Consider the following 17572-nt stretch of genomic DNA (forward strand, 5'->3'; position numbering starts at 1 on the left):
TCCAAACAGTTTTTAAACACATCTAGGGATGGTGACTCAACCGCCTCCCTGGGGAGCTTATTCCAGTGCTTTAACAGCCCTTTCTGTAAAGAAGTTTTCCTCATATCCAAAAATATTGTATGTCTACAAGCAATTCCTTTTTTTCTGTTGTTAGTTTCCAAGATTTCAGTGAAGCCTGATATGAGGGTTCTAATTTTTGTCCTGTGCTTGTTTGAGGAAGGAAAAATATAACAGGAGGAACCAGAGCAGATAAATTTACTTCTGCTTTCCCTCCTGTTGCACCAGTTGTGGTCAGAAGGTAACACAGAGAGCAGGAGCTCTCCACAGTGGTCACCAAAAAAATGTGTACTTCCACAGTGATTCTTGCTCTCAAGAGACTCTTGTGCTGCCAGTAATGTTGCTTTATGCGTGCATTCATCTTATTAGCTGTCTAGGAATAGCTGTCCATTTTCAGGGCAATTTTCAAGGTTTGCCACATCCTATGGTATCTATCTGGTGTTTTACTTAAACTGTAAGCAAGGATGTAGCATTACTGACAGCACGTGTTTCAGTTGTTGCCTATTTCATTCTTTCTTATGAAGTATTGAGTCCATAGGAGCATTTGGTATGAGTGGTTGGGGTGGTAGGCTGCCAAAATTTAGGAAGTTTGGGAGGTGAATGTATTGTATGCTCTACTCATTTGACAACCTGGTGAAAACAACTTTTTCTGTTACCAGTGATTATGTTATGCATGTATCTTACTTTGTGAAACCTCATTCTGTTTTCCATGCTGTGCAGACTGACTTCCAGTGCACCTCTGCCTACCCTCCAGCTGTGGCAGCAACTGTGTCGCAAGTCAGTGACAGCTCTCAGTAACTCCAGTGGCTGACAGAAATGGCTCTCTAGAAATCTAGTGTGGTTTACACTGTTTTATAGCACTTTGGTAGCTGCCAGTTTTTTGGGGAAAAAAAAGATAAGCCTTAAAATGTGTAGATAGGAGTTGGGATTCTCAAGGCTACTATGTTCCCAGTGTTAAGATTTTCTTTTGTGGGTGCGGACTTCTCTCTTCTTCTTAAATACAAATGCTAGAATTTAATAAGCATTCAGATCTCATAAATTACACCCGACTGCCTTACTGATCAGCATTTCTAGCTTATTATAATGGAAGCTACATAACAGATAGGAATGCAGGAGAGATTTTTCACTTACAGTGCAAATATTATGAGAATGAGATTTCAAATAATATTAGCAGGCATTTCCTTATGGAATTTGTAATATCTAAATGTACCATTGGAATAATATTCTTACCAGTCAAATTTCACCCTGATTACCCAGTAGCTATTTTGAACTAATGCAGGTAGGGTCCCACAGCCAAACAAATTATCACAAGGAACAGTCTTTTTTTATGTACACTGTGAGTAGGTGAACAGAAAAATCTGACAGTGTAAGAAGCCTGCTGCTTGGTGATGATGTGCTGTGGGGAATTATTTATGGAGGATGGTCAGCTGTTGGAGTGTGGAGTACCTGAATCATGTCTGTGACACATCCTCCATATAAAGGAACATAAACTCTTGTTTTGGGACCTTTGCTAGAAGTAATTTGGAGTACACATTTACTCCCAGCCTTGCTGATATACTTAGTTCTGTGCAGCAACTATGGCTTTAAATGTAGCCTACCAATCTTATTTGCTGCCTCTTCTTGCTGCTTAACAAACTACACCTGGAGTACAGTTTCAGTTTGCAATTTCTCTCTTATTCTTCTCCTGTGTACTTCATTACAAGGCATAGGCCCAAGCTGTAACAGCATCTGTGTGGGTCTCGAATATACAGAAACGGAATTAACATTTTCTCTTCTTTGACAGGGAAAGGGAGTTATTTATAGAAAAATCAGCTTGATTAGATCATTGGTATCCATGCAGTTGTTTATTTGCATGGTATGAAGGTTTTTCTTCATTGAATAGGAGGAATGTTTTAACATCACAGTAATTTTACTCAATTGAAAAGATTTTCCTTCTGTATAATTAGTCTTATTTATATGATTAGAGTTTGTCTAGTAGTTGTTTGGTCCTTTTCAGTTTGCCTTCCCTATACTTAGAGTATTCATCCAACATTTTGTGCTGGAAAGTCGGAGATTAAGCAAGATGGTTGTTTTTTTCTGTTTTTCATGCATGTAAAAGGACGAGTTTGCCAATGGAGCACTAAATTGTTGAATGTTATCTAAACACCACTTAATGTCAGCATATTTTCCTGGGTGACAGGATGAAGAATTATGAATTAAAAAAAAAAAAAATGTCTTAGTGAAGTTTTGTGAGACAAATAAACTATTTACCCCGAGAGATCCTACAGTGAACCTTAAGATGTACCAGCTGCCACATCTACCACTTAGCATACAACCACCTATTTTAGGCTCCAAATTAATTTGTAAGGAGCTTTGCTGAAACTGCTTTCTGCAGCACTTAGACACATATTCTAAACCTAATTCACTGCATGTGAATGACAATACCTTTTAAAACAGTAGCAACTATTTGTGCCCAACTTGATCAAGCATGTTTCTCTAGCATGATCAAGACTTTTGTATTCCTTATCTCAGCTGTGTCGGGGTAGGGTCAGACTGGGCTTTAAGCAAACTCATTTTGCTGTGAGCGTGGTCAAACACTGGAAGAGGCTTCCTACAAGGGTGGTTGCTGCGCCAAACTTGTCTGTGCTGAGAAGGGATTTAGCTACTGCCCTTGGTAACACACTTTAACTTTCAGTTAGCTCTGAAGTGCTCAGGCAGTTGGACTGGATGGCTTCGCAAGGTTCCTTCAGACTGAACTGTTCTATTCTAGAACTTCATCTTTCACTTATGTGGTGAAACACAGCGCTGGTAAGTGAGAGCAAGGGAAATTAATTAAAGCAAAGAAAAAGTGTTGAATGTTGTCTAAATACTAGGCTCAAAGTGTGAAGCACTTAATGATGAATTGTGTCTGCTTTAAATAGGTTTTAAAGATTGTGCAGACTATATGGGCATAGTCATGTAACTGTAAGTATTAGAAACAGCAGAGAAGGGTAACATAGTAAATCCATAAGCTGTCCTATCAAACATTCACAAGGTTAGCAAAGTGAAAACTATCCAGATAGCTGTAGCATTGCTTCTTCTCTCAGAGAATCTAAGGTTCCACCATGTACTGCCTTTGTAATCCCTTGTAATACTTTGTTACACACAGTACAAGGCCTGTGTTGAAGTGGACTAAATAATTCTGGAAAAAGCTGAAAACTGAAAAGGTGGTTGAAATTGCTCTGCAACAGTATGGTGGTATCTGTGTGCCTGATCCTCTGCTTGTGAACACACGCTCATTTTCCAGACATGACCTGCAAAGGCAATAGAGGAGAATACATCATTTACTTTCTATCAAGAAATAGTGCAGTCCTTTCAAGTTCAGCTCTGCTGCATCCTGACCCTGCAAGGCTGTTAGCTCAGGTGGATGTATATTAAATGGTGTTAGGAAAGTGAGTTCAGTGTAATCGGTTCCTGGCTCATAACATAACAGATAAATCATTTCTCTGTTCTTTCTGCCTGCAAAGTGGAAATTATGGATGCTAAGAATTCTGGGTAATGAAATTATTTCTGCGTGGGAACTGCTTGTGGTGTTATCTGTGATGCTGTAATACAGTTGTGCTGTGCTTTGATTTGCGTAGCTATAAATTCCTTCTCTTATTGCTTAAATATAAGCACACCTACTTTGCCCATATGCCTCTTCTTATTTATGATGCTGTAAGAATTGATTTATTAATGTATTGACCTGTTTTCTACTCAGGTGTATATGTTTTTTGCAACCTTTCAGAACACTAACATGTTTGTATTTTAGAATCTAACTACCTCCCTATTTTCTGTTTATCTTCAGTAATCTATGATAGAGTTCTAACCTATCTCTTCCTTAAATGCAATTCAGATTTATAGGAAGGATATCAGTTATCATACCTTCTGTACTTCTTTGAACTGTAAGAAAAGCTGTATGTACTACTGCTGTGCTTGTTGCTGCTTTTATTTCAGCTAAAAGAATGAGATTTACACTGTATGTGCAGATTGGCAAACCTCCATGTATGCTGAATAATTGGGGGGGCAAGTAGCAAGTAAGCATGGGAAGAAATCATTCTTGTTCCTTGTTCTTCATATATGTGTTAGTGATTACTTCTGGTACTTACTGGTTTTTAAATATCTATAGATTGATTGTGCTTTTCCACTTCTTTTATAGCATAATGTGACAGTGTATTTCCTCGCACTTAATATTTTCATCTTAGATAAACTCTGCATTGCTGTCTCAGTTATTGTTATGTCTTGCTAATGCTTTAGAGAAATTCCTAATCTTTAGTAATATTCATCCAATAAGGTATGATTAGCAACAGAGAAATATTTGATGAAAATTCTGGTATTTCAGATAATCTCATCAAACCTGTCAGAAACGTTATTAAGTCACAACATTCTCTGGAGTGTATCTATATTTCTTTTAGGGCCTCTGAGATCAGCATTTCAGTTTTACTAGACTGAAACTTTCACAGCAGAGAGCTCCCAAGTGACATTTCTAGCTTCAGTGATACATTTTTCTTTGTTAACGCCAGTAGTGGTGAACACATTGGATAGTTGTGTGAATTAAGCTCACTCAGACTGCAGGGACTAGGAAGTATCTTGAAATTGCTTTCTCCAAAGTACAAAGTACTGCCTCCTCTTTATTAGGAAAAAAAAAATAGGAAAAGAAAAGGAAAAAAATAGAGGAAAAAAGAAAAGGGGAAATAGAAGCCTCAACCTTAACAGTTAACATAGGTATCTTTGATGTTTTCAGTGAGATAACATGTATCACATGTATATAATAGTTGCAAAACAAGGTGGCAGTTTGTTCTCTGAACTCTTTGAAAGCACACATGCCTTGTACAGATGCTCTAGATTCAGCTTAAGAGATGAACTTAATGTCCCACAATTGGGGCTCAGATTAAAAGTTTATGTAAATAGTTTAATTGCATTTGTGCTCTCCAGTCATCTTAAAAGCTTTTGATGAAATGAGGTACAATATGGTAGTGAGAAGCGTTTGTCCTCACAAGTCTATTGCTGTCAGCTTAAGACAAGCTTAATGTTAAGCTTAATGCTGCAGATGTTATATTGCATGAAAAGGCTTGTTTCCCCATGATAAAACATAGTTCAAGGGATTATAGCAGTCAGGCTTCTCAAGAATTGATGGGTAGCTAGAGAAGTGATATTTCAGGTACCTATTAAAAGAATCTATTGAAGAAGGTATATTGTGTGGCTGTGTAAACTAATAGAGCAGAAGGAGCAGTCTCCAAGGGTGTGGGAATTAGTTGAATGGTAGTGCTGTCATCTTGTGCTGATATAACTATGAGAATGTTCTGAATGGTTTTGTCTGATTGGAGAGTTTTCTCTATGTAAAAGTTGCATTTGAATTAAAGCTGCGGCAAGCTGTGAATTATGCAGGCTTTTAGAAGTCTGATGAGGTCTCACAGGAAGACAAACTTGATTCAAAACTCTTCAGTATTTAAAGGGGATGTCACAGAAATACTTCATATTTCCTAATTTGAAAACTGAAACAGTTGTAAAATCAGCATTGACAAAAAAGTGATGCTGAGTTTGAGCTTCTAAAAAGTTGATGACATGAGTACGGCTTCTTCATATCACGTGTACCAAATGTCCTTAGAGCTGAACCATGATTCTCACTAATCACCCTCAGTTTCAGATAGCCAGTTGTTGCAGTCCATTAAGTGTGTAAAGGCCTGGTTCCTCTCTTTCCATGGCTACATCTACTGCCTCTGCACTTCCTCATTGCCATCTACCAAAACTGGAGAATTCTTTATTTCTTCCTGGTAGATACATACAGGCATGTGTTATCTTCCCTGTGCCCATCAATAATTCCCATGAAAGTTGTAAATATATAACTTAGTTGTTAGAATAGCATGTGAAAACAAAGCAACTTCCCCCATACCATTGTATTTGGGATGCCTTGAATTTGCTGGTTTACTGCCAATGTACTGCTAGCTTTCTAGCAGTGAGAAGTATTGATTTACATACCCAGTAAATATCTTGTAGGCATTTTTCTGACTTTATTTGTTACTCAAATAATACAACTGGACACAAATTGACATTATAGTTAACGCCTACTAACAGCGCCACTGAAATTAGTTAGAATCTTTCTATAGCATCTAGGATTAATTAATTACTTTGTTGTAGTGATTTTCATCATGAAGTTTGCTGTGTTAACATCTGAAAGAAATGGTGTAGCTTGGACTACTGTGTTAATCTGTGTATCTTTTCTAACAGTGCTTCTTATTTTTTATTTTATGAAGCACATTGATATAGGATCCCTAGGCATCTTTTCAGCCACTGTCACATTAAAATAATATTTATCACATGTTTAATGCACAGTAAAGACAAGTGTCAGATGAATAGGAAGAAGGAACAAATGCATGGCTTTATGCTATTTTAAAAATGTAAGTGCTGCATCTGTTTTGCTAATGCAAAGTATTTATAGCCTTTAAGTTTTCACTGGAAAAAAATGTGTACTTCAAATTGATTTCTTTTAGTTTTGTGTACTAGAGATTTCCTTTATATTACTATAAAATTTCTTGTTGATCTTTGTTTTTTCTTTTAACTTCGTAGTAGTTTCTGTTGGATATAGAGTTGATTTGCGCTGACAGAACTGAAGGAAAACCTCTCTGAATTTAGTGTATGTAATATATATAATGCGATTTGTTTTAGAGCTATGGAATAGCTTGGGTTGGAAGGTACCTTAAAGGTCATCTACTTCCAGCACCCTTGTTATGGACAGAGTGGATAAATTTATTGTTCCTCAATATTTTCTGGGCTTAGTGTCATGGGTGGAAAAGAACTGCACTCTGTTGAACTGGTGGGAGAGAAGCCAGAATATATTTGCTGACATAATGTGGATACAGTATAGTGGTTTAACAAAGCTTAAATTGTAACTAAGGCAGACGTTTAGCAAGGTTTGAGGTAGCTGGATACACTCGATTATTTACTGCATAGAGGACTGGGTTAAACATGCACATACAGGGGGTCCTCCCATTGAGTCATGAGGTTCAGAGTGGATTCTCTTGCTTTCTAAACTCCTTTAACTGTGGCGATAAGGAGCCTAGGTGCAGCTGAATCCTCTTTGTCCCAGTCTTGGTCAGTGGTTTAGTGTCTAAGGGATTGTGTGTACACAGTAGATCTAAGATATAACCTTAGTGAGGTTAATGAAGCTTATAATCAAAGGTGTGATCTTAGTGAGGCTAACAAAATATGAACCAAACCACTAGTTGCTTATCGAGTATCTATATCAGCAAAGCATCAAGACATCAAGGTGTAAGGATGCCTGTGCAGGCATCACTGCTCAAGGGGGGATAACATCGAGCAGCCCAGTGCTGTGCAGGAGGGATCAAAGGAGGCTCTTGGGCCCCCTTGTCTCATAGTCATAGGTCTTCTTTTAGGCATATGCTCAATTAGTCCTCAGCTGTTGAACTGGAGGTCTGCTACTAGTTCTTTCAGTCTCTAGTTGGAGGCAGATTTGTGTCTGTAAACCTATTTTAGCCAGAGTGTGATCAGTACTGTTGTTCATTGTCTTCCTGTGCAGGGCTTTGTGAGGAGAGTCAGGCTGAAGAAGGGAGTTGAGGGAGGAAGTCAGGGGAGACAGGCAAATATTCTGTTTGGTATTTTGCTGCTCAGTGGGATGCCTTCTTGAGCTAGTGTACTACTGGTCTGCAGGAGAACAAAGGAGCAGTTACTGGTTTTATGGAGATATAACTAGGATGCACCGCTCTCCTTTTAGGGTGCACTACATTTGACCTGATATCAATCATTTATTTTTTTTTTTCTGTTTTCTTCAGAAGTGAAATCTTGAGACTTTTCAGCAATAGAGTTTTAATTGAATTTTGCCATTTCAAGGATAGAAGGAAATAAAACCTCATTTGTTTCAGTGCTGCCAGTTCTAAATGTTAGTTTTATGGCAGAGGATAACCTGTGGACTGACACCAGCCAATCCTCTGCTATTTGGCTCAGCCTGACTGCAACGTGTGGGCAGAAAAGGCTATCAAATTTGGCAGCATCTATGTCCTCAACCTTCTCCTGCACCTACTCAACTTTTGTTCTGAGCACTGTCAGAGGACTGAAGATAGATAAGTCTCAACACAGCAGCTGTGAGGGTATCTGAGATCTGGGGATAAATGAAGAACAGGTTTGATAATGAAGGAAATGCTAATTAGAATGGAGAAGGGATAGGTAAGCAGAGTAAGAAAAATCAAAAAGGTTTGGATTTCTCCTCCTAGGCTAGATTTTTCGAAGTCTTGTGTAAATATTAGCTGTGGATGATCTGAAAGGTCACTAAGGCTTAAATACTGAGCATCTTCTTGTGGTTGGAGAGGTGACCTTTGTCATTTTAATTAAAATGCGCATGATAAAATTAAGATATTAGTTGAACTAAAACATGAAATCAATTCCTTTAATATTTCAGTTTCATCAAACCAGATCTTTTGAACAGAAGGTACTAAACCAATCTTTGTGGCTTAAAAATATATTTCCCTGTGACTGTGTATATATATATATATATATTTAATCATTGGTCACTGATTATTTAAATCTTTTATTATCATTATTTTATTATATTATTTTTTTAATGAAACATAAATTCAAGCATATGTACATAGGTTGCCTTTGGAGATGAAAGGGGGATGCTGTCTGTATGGATATATTTCTTTACTCTTGACAATGTGCCCTACTAAACTGGGCATTGGATGGCTCAGTACAGAGGTCAGTCTGTCTGTGACCCTGAAGATGATTAAAGCAAACTGTGTCACCTCTCTCTCTCTCTTTTCCCCTGCTGATCTGTTTTGCCTATTAAATCTTACCTGTCACCTTGTTCACCTACTTCTGCTAGGAAAACATATTTCTCTTCACTAGTTTCCAGCAGTTCTTTCTCTATTTGTGTTCTGTCACCTCTTTCTTTCAGATGTTTTGGCTAAGGATCTGTTGAATGCCTTTGTATTTATAAGTATTATCTGGATTTCTGTTGTCGCTAGACACAATGATGGTGTCTTTGGAAAATATTTTGCTAGGTAATTAGATACAACTGCCTTGAAAAAATTTGTTTCTCTCTTTGCCAATAAATCCATTTTTCTTTTCGTCTACTCATTCTGTTCTTAAAAATGGTTTCCACCAATATGCCTATCTCACTGACCTGTAATTGTTAACGCTTATTTGCTCCTGGAAAGCCTTTTCCAGTATCTTCTATAATGAATTTTGATTTGAGATAGGGTCTCTCATTCACCAGCATAGAGCTGGATTCCAGCATTGGAATCTTTCTAGTCTTCTCTACCAAAAACGCATGCAAGAAATTGCTTTTTTTTGTTTGTTTGTTTGCTCTGTCTTTATCTTCTCTAGGCACTTCCTTAATAGCTTCATCATTTATTGACCCTAAATTCTTTCTCTCGTTTTATTAATCCCTTTTAAAAATTGCTCTTCATATGCTATTGTTTTAGTTTGCTACACATATATTATTATTTAATAGCGTTCACTGTCTTCTCTGGATCCTTCATCTGGATGTGAAAGTTTTCTATTCTTTCTGTGACTTATCTCCTTTCTCCCTTCTTGTGTTGCAGTTACTGTCACCACTGTTGTTGCCTAGTTGGTAATATAGTGCTAGTAATGTATTTCTTCTTTTTCTTTTTTTGCCCAGAATGTCACTTCCCTAGGACCACACCTTACTGACCTGTCTAGAGTGCTCTGCTAATTAGTTTCAAACTGCTCTTTAACACATGATACTCCTTTGAACTTTAATCCATTTTTCACATATGCCTTGACCTTTGTTATTATACTGTCCTTTTCTGAGTGCTTTCTTTCCACTAGACTTCCTCCATGATTACTGTGTCCATATTTGATATTACCAGTTAAATGTGTAGCTGGTCTTGTCACATTCAGAGTCAGTTTCCCACCAAAAGTGTAAAAAACCCACATAAACTTTGTTTTCACTACTCTGTACTCTTAATGTAGAAGTTGCTGTTCATAACCATTTACTTTTTCATTATTTCTAACTTCCACTATACACTTTATTTCTTAGTTCTCTTCCCTCAGAGAAGAGCTTTTCTTCATCCATCAGTGTCGTTTTACTTTCCATTTTTGGTTTTTTTTTCTGGTCACGTGTTGAATGTTAGCAGACTCGTTACTTTTATGTCCAGATGATACCTGTTGGTCCCAGGGGGGTAGCTCTGTATTTACAATTGCCACCTTTTCTGATAAATCTTGTATCCTCTTTTCTTTAAATCACTTACTCAGCTGCACATCAAGACTTGTCTTTCTGCCTTGTTCTGTGTGCAGTTTTGAGTGTACCATTATGAAATACATTTGCGTGCTCTTGCCCTGAGTCAGAAACCTGGCTGTGTTCCTGGGAGGTAAATTACCAAACACCATAGCCAGAAACTTGCAGCTAAGGTTCATGACCCTAATGGTATATTTACCTCCTGGGAGTAAGATTTCTCTTGGTGATCATTTCTAGCTTGGGTTCATGACTCTCTTTCTATGAGACAGGGGCTTCTAAGCTTGTGTTTAATTCAAGGAAGGTTTTTCATTGTGTTGACATGTCACTACATCATGCTTCATGTCACAGTGCCGTGACACATCCACCCCAGGGAGCTGCTAATGGTTGTATGTGTTATTCAGCACAATCTATTCCGTGCACCTTCTGATTTTTCAGTTTCCCAGTTAGGTGGGCTGCCTTTCTCAATGCATCCCGTTCGTGATAGTTAATTAGCTGCCCATTGTTTCCTTATTGTAACTCAGGTTGACCATGGTAGCAGAGTACCTCAGTCAGCTGATTTGCAGCCTAAAACCATGAATCCTGTAGACTGAGTTTCCACAAAATATCGCTAATTCTCATTGCAGATCCTGGGTGAAAGAATCCCAGGCAAAACTCCCTGAAAACATGGTGAAGTTTGGTGAAGTCTTGCCTTCGATAGTCATTCTGGGTAGTGTCACTCTTAGCTAAAAAGACACCTGGAGTAAGACGCTCCAGTGCCTTTCCCCATGCTGTGGGGCTGAATAATTCTGAAACTCTCTTGGTGGCAGAACCTGCGTGGTTCTGGATAAAACCATGTGAGGTGAGGGAACAGGGGTTAGATGTACTGAACAGTTGTTGTTAGTCGCGATTCAGTACATTAGGGGTTGCTCTACTTGAAGGAAAAATATTATGGAAGAGGAATTCATTCCATAGAGTGCCAAAGGCATTGTCCATAAGAATTGTGCAGCAATCAGATGGAAGAAGTCACTTCTCTACATTGGTCCTGATGAGAAGTAAGGAAATCCAGTATAACATAGCTTGTTTAGTTTATTAGCATAAACTTCAGCTTGGGATCACTGTGATTACCACCTCAGTGCCCTCTTGTTTGCCTAAGTGGATTGTTCATAGAAACATGTAGGGGAGCGCATCTTGTGGGCACACCTGTTTCAGTGTTGTAGCTTGAACACCTACCTCTCTTACTCTGTCACACTGTCATTAAAAAGAGGGCAACTTGATCCCCAGTCAGCCAAAAACATCTAGTGTGGTTAATTCAGAATCATCTTGTGTTTAAAAAGAAAACTGCATGATTTGCACAAAATGTAATTCAGCGCTAGTGCCTCTCTTTTGTTGGTAGCTGAAACAAGTGCAGACAGGTTTCACATTTTAATTTGCTACTAGTTAGTTATTGCGAACATGGTCTGTGTTTTTTACCGTTGTCCTTTCTAATTTCTACTGATCTGCCAAGGACTAGGAAGGACTTTTTCTATGAAAAAGCCAACGATTTTAATTTTTACTCTTTCAAACACTGAGCCATTAATGCACATTCAGTTTTATGTGCATTTCTAAAATAGTATATGATAGTTGAGCATCTGGAAGTAATACTTTTGTTGGCCTCAAATACTCCAAGTCTCATTCTTTGGCTGTCTATACAAATCAGTTTGGTTTTCTAATTCTCTTGAATTATTTAGGCTTTATGAGAAAAATGTAATCTCACAGACTTTATCATTTACCAACCAAATGGTGAATGTAGAATTCTTGTCTTAGGAGAAATAATGAAAAGTATTAACCTTTTGTGTACAAAATTAGCATAACTCTGAAACATGGTCTAATAGACCTAGCTTTTAGCTGTGCTTTTGACTGCATGAACTACGCAGTTGTAAATTCCAAGATTCTTTGTTTAAACTGATAAAAAAAACAGTTGCATTTTTCAGTATTGCAGAAATGGGTTTAGAATTTTGGTTATTTGATTTCATTGTCTCTCTTTCCTGATAGTCACAAATCTTGAAAGCTTTAGATTCAGATTTCAAGTATTTTTGCCAGGTAACAATGTCTAATATTGTATATAGACAGATAGATTTGGGAGGGAATTTGGTGTTGTCTTACAGTTTTACAATAGAAGAAGAGGAGATATTCTTTGTGCTGCTGAGAATCAGATAGGATATCTCTACCCCATGTACTGGAGTGCATCAGAGAGATAACTCCAGGCAAATAAACTTTCACTGCTACAGAACCTCTAGTTACAGTGTTTGATTTAGCATGTGTAAATTAGCTGGCATTGCAATTTAAATGATTCCAGTGATTATCAGCGGTGAGTGCTGCCTAAAATATATTAGGAAGCCTTCTGTCCTTTTGCAATGAAATATTTGTAATACACCTGTTTAATGAGGATGATTCCCTCAAAATAAAATTAAAGTGCAGCAATTAGAATAAAACCAGCAAATAGCTTAAAAAAAAGCCAGAGTAGTAGGTGTTAATGCTTTATTTTGTGTTAATAGTTCTGTGAAGTTAAATTCTGCACAACTGTTTCAAAATTTATGAAATTCATTTCTAAAAGAAACCATTTGGATGATAGACGTGATTATGATTTCTATTGTGTCTGTGCCAAGAAAGCTTTTGTTTTCATACTGCAAAAGTTCTTTGATAATAGGTCTTGGGTTTAGCTTTTTGGTTTCTGAAAAGAAATTAATGTCTATTTTAATAAGTTCATATTTCATAGAATCATATAATGATACAGTTTGGACTGGCAGTGGCATTATACAACTGAACCATATACTGTTAAAGCAACATAACGCTTGCCAACTGCACCTCTTCTGCATCATCCAATGAGCCTGCATGATAGTACTGTTTATTTTGACTGCATCTTGTACACAGATGTCCTTTTAAAATGTGCTTTATCTCCTGATAGATTTATAAATATTTCCAATTGACAGCCTCTTCACAAATACCCATTTTGGGAGATGTGAGCCAGCATTTCCATAATCATGTTCAGTCATTCAGATAGCCATCACATTTGAATACAGCGAAGAAAATTGGTCATGCTAAAGCAGAAGCCATAATTGGAAGCAAATGCCAAAAAGATGTTTTCATAATGAGTGCATTGATATTTAAGTAGCTTCCCAGCATTTTAATGGTAAAAAATGTGTCATGATCTGCCATCTCACTTGGCTGATAGCTGGATAAATGCATATATTGTATTGCTTTATAGTAGCACTGGTAACGGCATGCTGCCTGGGATTCTGTATATTTTAGAAGAAATTACTTATTGGCTTTCATAGCCCTGGCAACTAGTATCAGAGCAACTGCTGCTTTGTTGTTTTAGGACTGTTGTCCTGTAATTCCAAAGAACACCTGGGAGCACCACTTATGATACAGGAATGTGGACCTTCAGCGTGTTATAGAGCTCTGGCTGTTGACCCATCTACAGCCCAGCTCAATAAAATCTACCTTCCGTGTTGGATTACTCTATAGACTGATATGCAGGTCACTCCAAAAGTAATGCCTCCTGTTTATTTACATGGAAACCACAACAGATAAAAAGAGCACAGTAACACTATTTGACAGAGGAAAATCTCAGCTAAAAAATAATACTTTTCATTGTAGTCATCACCATTAGCTATGCATTTTTGCCAGTGATAAGCAAGAGTCTGCATGCCATGCTTATCCAATGTTTACCAGCACAGGTGACCCACTGTTTCACAGCCGCTATGACAGAGTTGTTTTTGGGAAAATGTTGCCTATGCAGTTCATCTTTCATCAGCCTGATCAGATGGAAGTCAAAAGGCACCAAATCCAGACTGTATGGTGAGTGTAGTGGGATAGCCCAGTCAAGATTAGTATGATCTTCAAATAGGGATGGGGCCTGGCCTTATCATGTTGCAAGAGAAAGATTGTCTTCTCTGACCTGATTCTGGAAGTTTGAGCCTTCAGCTTAGTGCTGCAGTGCAATGATCAGAGTTGGTAGCTTGTCCAAGTTACAGGAAATCCAGTAGGATCACCCCCTGTCCTGTCTAGAAGACAGTGCACGTCACTTTGCCTACCTAGGGCTGTGTCTTGAGCTTCTTCTTTGATCAGGAATTCACACGTTGCCCCTCCATGGACATACTGATTTGAATCTGGCTTGCAGTGGTAGCACCAAGTCTCATCACCAGTAATTATGGGATCCGAGAAACTGTCATCTTCAGCCTCAAGCTTGTTCAGTAGGTCCAGACTAACTTGCATGCAGGGCTCTTTCTGTTGCCATTTGAGCATTCATAGGTGCCTTCCTGGTACAAACTCCATGATACACCAGTATTGCCATCATCATTTCCAGTGCATTTAAGCCAACATTCAGCTCTTTATACAGTTTGCTGTTTGTAATCTGCTGATTCAAGTGTTCCAGCTGATTAAGGTAGTCTTCATTTTGTGATGTGACAGTCACATGTGGCTGTCCAGAACATGACTTCTCATTCACAGTTCTGTTGCCATTGCTTAAAACACACTACGTCCGACCTTTCTGTGCTCATGTCTACTGGTTTGGTCTCCATGAGTACAGTCATAGAATTATAGAATGGTTTGGGTTGGAAGCAACCTTTAAGATCTAGTTCAGCACCCCTCTGGTCATCTTCGGGGCTGCTCTTTAGGCCCACAGCTCCATGTCCTACTTGTGTTGGGGGCCCCAGAACTGGACGCAGTACTCCAGGTGGGGTTTCACAAGAGCAGAGTACAGGGGCAGAATTGCCTCCCTTGACCTGCTGGTCATGTTTCTCTTGATGCAGCCCAGGATACAGTTGGCTTTCTGGGCTGCAAGTGTACATTGCCATCTCTTGGTGAATCTTTCATCAGCTGACATCCCCAAATAATCTTCTCTGGGCTCCTTTTAAGCAGTTCTCTACCCAGCCTCTATTTGTGCTTGGGATTGCCCAACCCAGTTGCAGGACCTTGCACTTGGCCTTATTGAGCTTAGTGAGGTTGGTATGGGCCCACCCCTCAAGACTGTTTAGGTCCCTCTGAATGCCATCCACTTTCTCTAGTGTGTCAACTGCACTGCTCAGCCTGGTGTTGTCTGCAAGCTTGCTGAGGGTGCACTCAATCCCACTATCCAGATTGCCCACAAAGATGTTAAATAGCACCAGTCCCTTCAGCAGTCCTTGAGAAATGCCGCTTGTTTCTGGTCACCTTTTGGATACTGAGATGCTAACCACAGATCTGAGTGTGACCATCCAGCTAATTCCAGCCAAACAGTTCAGCAGTGAATCAATGAATGTGGGTGGGTGCAAATTTTTCTGGATGGAGGAATTCAATAACACGCTCTTGCTACACACTTTTTTGTCAGACACCATTTGTTAGACTGCCCTTCTGCTACCATCTGTCACATGGCAACTGTATTTAGTGAGATACTGGTGGCAAGGTTCATCCTCTACTGCCATACCTTCAACAGGCAACTCTAACATAGTGGTGTGACAAAATAAAACAGGAAACGTTACTTTTGGAGCAACATTCTGAAATATTATATTCAAAATGTATTCTGAAGCTAAAAAGTCCAAATTCAGATATTTTTTTTCAGCATTTACGTAATTTAAAGTCAAACATTGTCAATTATTTCATGAGGCTTTCATTGATTTGATTTCAATACCCTGCATTGTACCCCAGTACCACAGTCTCTGAAACACAAACTAGAATAAAGCAAGGCTGTAAATTCTACTTCCATCCCCACATTGCAGCTCTAAAATGATGAAAAAATAAAACACCAGCTAGTTACAAAGCAAAGTTTCAGAGAATCCATTGGAATTTTTGCAGTTAGTACAGTTGATATCTCATGGAAAGTCATGAGCAGTTCAATCAGACATTATTTCCATTTTTGTTATTCTGTTGGCATAGCAAGCAGGGCACTGTTGGCACAGTTAATATCCCAGCTCTCTTATCTGTGTCTGGAAACTGGTTCTTATTGACCACAAGGGCATTTTAGATAGCATTTCCATCTTTTATTGTTGCCTATACCTGATTAATTGGAGCATTGTTGTGCCTTCTGTGTTTTACCCCTTCAGGTTGCTATTTTTTTTCCTCCTTTCCTTTCTTATAAGGCTGCATGTAGTTTGTTTGCTTTTTTTAAGTAGAAAACACTTTGTTTTTCAAGAGAGCTCGAGGATATTTTTCTCACGTTTTTCAGTACTTTTGTATAGTGTTCATTCCTTGCAAAAAAAAAAAAAAAAAGTTATTGCTTGGAGAGTTCCTAGAAGCTGTGACTACCATTTAAATTCTGCATGGTGGCCTCTCCTGTTGTGAGAGGTTTTAAAGGGTATTTATTGGGACTGAGGGGAAATAATAAAGGAAAGCTGATTCTGAGGGAGGATTTATTTACAGGCTTTCAAGGAAATAAATTATTCCCTATACAAGCATCCCACCAGTTCTCAGTTGACAATATAGGTAAATATTCATTGCACTAAACTTAATCGCACTCTATGGAAAAATGTTTGCAACCTGTAATGTTTCTGAGGTGAACTGCAGATTATTTTTAACGTTACAGTTGTGTTTTCTGTAAGGTGACTAATGAAGTAGGGTTCTTTTTTTCTATCTACCTTGTGTATATGTAACCCAGTGTTGATGTACATGTAACATGTAGGGTGCAGAACAGGTTGTTATCACTTCTAAGCTATTTTAGGCAATTCTGATAATGGGTCAGTTTGCTTGGTGTCCACATCTTAATTGTTAGATGGAATTCTGCTGCCGTTGCAAACCATGCAGAAAAGTTAAAGCAGAACGTTGAAAAACTACACAAGGAGATGAACAAGGCTTACCACATTTTTCAAACTGTTTGGACCATGAGTGATAAAGGAGACAAGAAGTCTTTGTGCTGGAGAAAAGATAACTGAAAGGATGCAAAGAAGGGAATCTGTAAAATAATGAGTCGGAAACATGCAGTGAAGTAGGAAGGGGATATTAAATGTTTCTTCCATAAGGGGAGAGTATTTGGAAATAGACTAAAAGCTAGAAAGAAGCAGTCTTTTTTCCCAACTTTCATAAGTTGTGGAATGCTGCTGCAGAAGATTATCAGTTAAAAAATAAATAAATAAAATCGACTGGTTTCAACACAGTATTATAAAGGTGGGTCCATTGGTGTAAGTTTTAGAAGAGGCTGTAAAATTTAAATATTGAGTATCTGGTTCTGGTAGTTTGAAGATTTGCTAGGGAACTCACAGTGAAGGCTTGCTATGTTTTTATATTAAGCTAATGATTGTCAGAGATACTGTGCTGTTTTGAATAGTCCTTTGCTTTGATGAAGACCAGTAGTATCACGACATTAGTAAAAAA

This window comes from Excalfactoria chinensis, chromosome 6 (assembly GCF_039878825.1).
Source record: "Excalfactoria chinensis isolate bCotChi1 chromosome 6, bCotChi1.hap2, whole genome shotgun sequence".
NCBI classification, from domain to species: domain Eukaryota; kingdom Metazoa; phylum Chordata; class Aves; order Galliformes; family Phasianidae; genus Excalfactoria; species Excalfactoria chinensis.